At 33.7% G+C, this 7,320-nt stretch overlaps 1 protein-coding gene across 1 annotated transcript in view; it reads left to right on the top strand.

Annotated features, from left to right (window-relative positions):
- LOC126734807 (pickpocket protein 28-like) overlaps positions 1-7,320 on the top strand; it is a 49,189-nt gene continuing 41,869 nt past the window's right edge. The window contains exon 1 of the mRNA XM_050438554.1: positions 1-160. The gene's annotated coding sequence lies outside the window, so the exon portion shown is untranslated. The remainder of the gene's footprint in view (positions 161-7,320) is intronic.

Below are 7,320 nucleotides of genomic sequence, written 5' to 3'. Positions count from 1 at the left end.
CCAATGTCGGCATCGCGTCGGTCAAATATTATGTTTTAAAATCTGGTAGCAACTTTGGTGAATGTGTGATTACTTTATTTATTTAAAAAAAAAACTATAGAGACCATAGTTTTGCTTTGAAAATCTTTTTCTTTAAGTATTTTGGTTACGAGTACAGCATGTAAGTACATATATGCAAAAAGTAGGTCGTGAAGTTAAATAAGTGCTGTATTTTTTTATTTTACACGCCTTACATGTCATTTCAAATAAAGCTTTGTATACAAAGTGTAATAGATTCGCTTGACGCCAATATTTAAAGTACATATGTTACGGGTAAAGTTACAATAACGGTTAAATTTAGGTTTACCTGGATAAACTGCACAATACCTAGAAAACATGGGTAAAGTCCAAAATATTAATAAAATTGTACACGTTTCGGGCTTTACCCAGGTAAACCGCGTTCTATCCGCCTTGGCGTGGTTAATGTTAAAAAATAACGCCATAAATATTGGGAGAAATTTATTTAATTAAAAAAAAACAGATTTTACAAATCAAAGGTTACACTAAAACTGTATCCTAACAAAGTAAAAGATAATATAATCTATTTGTTCAGACAAGACAAGCTGCTGTGACATTTCGAGTTACAAAGATTTCCAATAGCTTTACATTTACATTTATTGGTCATGCATTTAGTTTTACAGTTGCATCGTTTATAACCTTGACCTCCTAAAAGTAACTGTTCGTTTGCAAGTTGTCGTAAATTTTTCTTTTCCGGTGATACACTTTCCATCTCAATAAGCTTTTCACTGCACACAGAAAATTGGTTCCTGGAAAACATTTCTTCTATAGTTCCTCTCTTGTTCGCTAGCTTATACAAATCGTTTTCTCGATAACTGTCATAAGAATGTTTCTAAAATCACCCCTTCCTCGATCAACGTCTAGAATTTTTACTCTCACTGTATCTCCAACAGAACATGGGGGAAACTTTGAATTAGATAAAGCTTTCATCTTCTTTGCTTGATTTTCTAAATTTCTTTTTGCGTCTAGTCTGTTTGACTGTATATTCCTTTAGTACAACCAAAGTTCACACCTTATATTCCCTGATGTTTTTAAATTGTCACACTCTACACTTGCTTTGATTTTCTGAAGTTTCTGTATTACCAGCGTTTTCTCGATAATTATTGTTGCCATTTTACATATTGCCACCTTCAGTAATATCTTCTTGCAAATTGTCTGGTTCTGGGTCACTATCCATAGACTGGTTTATATTTATTTCTTGTTGAGGCTGTTCACCTAAACCAAATTCCCTTACCACTTTCTCGAGTTCTTCCTCGGTTCATAGATTTTCAATAGCTTCTTTTGGAAAAGCTGATGTGGATAGGCCGACTTTAATATCATGCCCAAACATGGCGGCATAAGGAGCTTGCTTTATCCCATCATGGTATGCCCTATTTTTCATTAACTGAACAAATCTTAGACCTTCTGACCATCGTATGCAATTTTCATCGTCCACCCACGTCATAAGCATGTTCTGTATATCTTGATTTGCTCTTTCCACGCTGCCTTGTGGTTGACTGTGACGTGATTTCCCATGGACTATTTTAAGGCCACTCCACATCGTACATAACTCTTCAATGACATGGTTGGCGAACTCCCGGCCGTTGTCCGATTGTTGGAAAATAAAACGATACTATATATAATTCTATCCAATAATTTAATTAAGGAGTGTTAAATTTAAGACTCCCTGAAGTCTCGTGGAACAAAATTAATCAACAAATTGGGTGCGGTTTATACCCCGTGCCTTTTAAATGATAACAACGAAAATAATATAGTTAAGCATTTAATAATTAAAGCTAAAATATTCTATCTCAGAATAAATTAGGGGAGCTGCGATGCGCTCCCCATGGGCACTGAAGGGCGAGGTCAAAAGCGTCGGCGTCGCAACGCTATGATGTGACCAACCTCTCTCTCATTTTTATTGGAAAAACTTGTGAACATGCAAAATTAAACTTGATATTGCTTGTAATTTTTATATGGAATTAATAGCGGCTACAGCCGAACTGCACCATGCTTTAAAACCATGCAGAAATAGTGAACTAATTTATTTACACACTTCATTACGAAGACACGATAACTCGCGACTACTAGAGATATTTATTTTTACTGTATTTATTTACAACTATTTAAATCTCATGCTAATATTCCAAGCTTTACTTTACTGAACTGACAACTAACTATCAGAGAATCAGCTAATTTCTCGGTGTTTACAACATCGTTACAATAATTTTTTTCAACCTAGAGTGCGACAATCGGATTTTTCTGTAGCATTGCATCAGTAACTCAAGAATAGCTGATGTAAACATAATTTGCTCTTCAGTTTTATAATGTGAAGTTGCCAGTATTTGAATGTTCTGAAGCTTGAGAGAATGTTTTTTTAGGCATGTTCAGGATTCGTCTTGATTTATATTTTCACAGATATTTTAGAACATTGATAGAATATTTATTAAGTGCATTTTACCTCCCATATTAAGGTTTAGTTTAAAAAGTAGTTTCCTTAAAGAAAGAGAGACGTGTGTATGCAGTTTAAAAAATCATTTTAGTAAAGATATAATATTTAATTTTTTAAGATGCGGTAGCTTTTGCAGCAAGCAAAACCTGAGATAAATAAAATCACTATCACTAGTATTTTAAGATATTTTTAATATTTTTTGGGACAATCTGTATATGTATCAACTTAAAAGATATTTCTGGTTTCTTATCATAGACAAAAAATGATCGGAATTTCTTACATATTTTTTTGAAGCAAAAATGCTCGCGTAGATTATTCCTGTGATGGCGAATGCATTGAGATCGTAAGTGAAACTTAAATTTATTGTTAATAATGGATGTGCCTGAACGTTTAACAAGACATGTAACTAATGAAGAAGCCGCTAGAATCATTGCGCTCATAGAAGATGGCCGCAGTCAAAGATACGTCGCTCGGATAATGAAAGTTCAACAAAGCACCATATCTAGAGTTGTTAATCGCTACCAAGAAACAGGACAACTATCCAGACGACCCGGATAAGGCCGCAGAAGGGTAACTTCGATAGTAGATGATCGTTACTTAAGGTTAACCGGCTTTAAGAATTAGGCATACCACCTCTAAAAGACTGCAAACAGATCTGTTGGCTGCTCGTAATGTCCGAATAAGCCTACAGACAGTTCGAAATAGGCTGAGAGAAGCAGGTTTACGAGCCAGAGTGCCAGCTAGAGATCCACGTCTTACCAGAGAATATCGAGTAGCAAGATTGCAATTTGCTAGAGAACATGAAATTGGAATATTCAAGATTGGCCCAATATTTTATTCACGGACGAATCAAGATTTTGTCTATATTCATCAGATAGGCGTGTACCAGTATATAGGCGACGTAGTGCGGTCAGGTTAATTTTTGTCAAACTGAAAGCTTTGGTGGTGGCTCTATCATGGTTTGGGGAGTAATTTCTCTTGAGGGTCGCACGGAGCTAATACCAGTGAATGATGGAAGACTAAATGCTGACAGGTACATAACCGATATCCTAGAACCCCATGTAGTGCCCTATATGCCATATATCGATGATAATTCTGTGCTAATGCATGATAATGCTCGTCCATACGCTGCTAGAGTTGTTCGGCAAAACTTAGAAGAGGTCGAGATACCCACCCTAAATTGTCCTGCACGTAGCCCGGACCTTAATCCTATAGAACATGTCTGGGGCCATCTAAGATGGCAAATTCAGCAACATCCAGCACCAATAAGAACACTAGATGATCTTCAAAATGTTCTTTTTGACTTCTGGGCAAACGTGCCTCAAGAATACCTCCAGAACCTGTTTAAAAGGCTTCGAAGGCGAATGGAATCTGTAATTAGAGCCAGGGGCGGTAACACACGCTATTAGAAATTTATTGGTTTAAATAAAGTTCATTTTTTTTTTGTATACATGTTTTGTACATTTTTTTTTGATTTTTGTATGTTTTGGTAAATCAAAATGTTTGTCCTCTGTAGGTTGAACTGATTTAAAATAAATGTTGCAAAAGTCGCATTATTTGGTGATTTAATCATCAATATCAATAAAAATATCGGCAAAAAATTTAAAATATTTAAGAAGTAATAAGTAATTTTTGTGGATTGTGTATTATAATATAACGCAATTTGGCCAAAGAAAACCCTTCTGTCAGGAACGTTAAGGACTTATTATATATAGACTCTCAACCTACCCGCGTTGACTGTAATAAAAAAAATTAATAAAACTATGTAAAATCAGGTCCAGTCTTTTTACAAAAAAAGTTGAACTGCTTGGAAAGTTTAAACTGTTTTTCAGGATAGTTGTTCAATACATATCCTTAAGTGAGATCCAAATTCTCAAAGAGGCATCGAGACAATAGAAACAGCTAAAACTGACCCCTAAAGCTATTGCATGCGGCGTAATTAAAGTCGTTTAGTACAAAAAAAGCAAAACACTAAGCAATATGCTGATGTATATTTAAATTTTTCTAACAATTTAAAAAACGGAGTCACGAAAGATATACTAACACAAAGCACATAAAAAACTATTGTTTTGAGAGAGACACGCTACAAGTGAGATGATGCAACGAAGATCGCCATTTTCTAGAAATGCATATAAATTTATAAACTCGAACAAGAAAATGAGGAAAAATATCAAAATACGTAGTAAACATAATTAATCAGTCATCAAGATTATTGTTATATCGAAAATATTGAATAATTCCAAGTACACTCAGAAACAGGGGTTAACTAGGCATGTTAGTAAATAGTTTTTTGTAGCGATGAATATGATTGCCGACCATAAATATCTTTGGAAGAGGGAAGTGGCTGTGTTGCTCGAAGGACAATACAAATTAATCAAACCAGATGTCTTCAGAGCAATTTTAGTGCACATATAAATATCGTTGTCCTTTTATTCGCCATTGCCACAATTACCACAACTCGGTATCGTCAACATTGCTTTGTTGGCTTTCGTGCATCTTCGGTTAGTATTCAACCAATGAGCCTACTTTCCGAAACTACTGCTAACGTGGCGTAGCTGCTTATTTATAAATTATCACAATTTTCACTTTGTGCACTAAAAAAAACCAAAATCTTTTGTTGCGCAACGTAAATTGTTGATGGACTGACAAAAATATTTAGTCAAAACTCTTCATTTTTAAAATTTTGAAGTGGAATGGAAGTTATTGGTTGTAATCAGACACTTAATAAATATACCTGGACTCCCAATGCAGTGAAAAATAAATGAACACTACTAGGTGGCCGCCATTTTGCGTGATTGTGTCCTTTCGATGTTGGTCACTCTGACAAATTTCAGTGGTGCCAATTGTAGGAAAACAAAACAATTAAAGTTTTTGGGAGGTTATGTTTACAAAAACCACATAGAAATTTACATTTAGTTAAGAATTTAAGATAGTTGCATTAATTCTAATATTTTTCTTGTACTTTCTCGTTAAATTTATGAACTTTCAATTAACTTACATAGATAGATGCATGGCACTTTAAAATATGTGCTACATTTAAATTTTTGAAATTAGAAACAAAGGTTATTGAAACCATATCATTTGGTTTTTACTATATCTATTTCAACAATTCAAATCTCTGCTACATATGTTTTAAATTGGAATATGGTTTAAAAACAATGTCAATGAAAATTACCAGTTGATAAATGATGTAACTAAAAAGTATGTACTTTGTGGTTTAGATAACAAAACACAAATGAGCTTTTTAGCAATTTATTTAAAAAAAATTAGTTTTATTATTTAAATAATATTATAAAAAGGAAAATTAGTAGTTTAGTAGGCAAGTAGTTTCGCCACCTACTATATTCCTTAGAGAAGAGCTTTCCAGAAGATGAACAACAATATCCCCCTGCAAAGTCGTATTTTAAGGATATAAATTTAAGGCATTTTAAAATTAATGTACCTTTGTTAATATTTAAACTACGATTTTTATATAATATGATTTCATTATTTATGAGTAAAGAAAGTTCACGACACTGTACGAGTCACGACTTTTTATATAAGTTCATGACAGATCACATGTCAAACATCAGTGCGTCGTCAACTTCATTACCTTTATTTAATACATCTTTTGTTGGTAACACTGAAAATGTTCAGAGTGATCAACATCAAAAGGACACAATCACAATAAAAATGGCCGCCAACAGGCAGCGGTCATTTTTAGTAATGGTGGCCATTTGCATTAGCAGTCCAGGTATATTTGTAAATTCATGGTTGTGATAAACAATGAGTAAACATTATTTGCTCTGAGTCACTATCGCATACTATCAATAGTGACCGCCTAAAGTTCCGCATAAATTCGCTAAAAATTAGAGACATGATTTTCTGAGAAAACGCTCGGACCCGTCGATTTTTATTTTAAGTTGCGCGTTATTTCACATAAATTTTTGTATACAGGGTGGAACAAAAAAAGATATGACGTCATCGGTAATTTTTTTAAATAGAATGCTATATTTTTTATTGCATTTATGAAATATAGGCGAAATTTCAAGCAAGTTTTGTATAACACACTTTATCTCAAAACTCAACTGTTTCCGAAATATTTACATTTAAATAACAAGAAAAGAAATAAGTACGTCTATTTACAAATTAAGGTAAAATCGAGGATAAAAATAATATTATAAATACTGCCGATTGTTTCTATTTCCATGGTTGCACTTGTAAAGAAACTCCATTTTCGAATGTCACTGTCAGTTCGAAAATTAATAGTTTTTATCAGAATAAATTATGGCTAATTTAACGGAAACCCAACGAATTGAAATTTTGATGATGCTATTAATGCCAAATACCCAAACCATCCTTTTTCTCAGTCAACAGTTAATAGAATAGAGCACAAATTCATAACTTCAGGTTATGTTAGGGATTTGCCAAGATCAGGTCGTCCAAAAATTTCTGAAGAAACAAAATTAAACGTTCTGCTCTCCGTCGAAGAAAATCCAAACAATGCAACTTCACAGATTTAAGTTGATAATAATATAGCCGGAACATCAGTAAGAAGCATCTTAAATGCAAATGAATACCACCCTTATAAAATTAGACTAATACACGAATTAAATGAGGACACGATCCTGATCGAAGAAACCTATTTTGCGAGCAAATGATGAACATTTGCAATAATAACCGTCAGTTTGTGTTACGAGTTTTGTTTTCGGATTAAGTAACTTTTTGTTTAAACGGTATCGTAAATCGGCAAAATTGTCGGTACTGGTCAGTGTTAAATCCACACGGGGCAACTGAGGCTCATACACAGTACCGTAAATCTATTAATGTTTGGGCTGGTATCGTGCAAAAAA

The sequence above is a fragment of the Anthonomus grandis genome, chromosome 4, assembly GCF_022605725.1.
Source record: "Anthonomus grandis grandis chromosome 4, icAntGran1.3, whole genome shotgun sequence".
Classification (NCBI taxonomy): Eukaryota; Metazoa; Arthropoda; class Insecta; order Coleoptera; family Curculionidae; genus Anthonomus; species Anthonomus grandis.
This window is presented reverse-complemented; position numbering and strand designations above follow the sequence as displayed.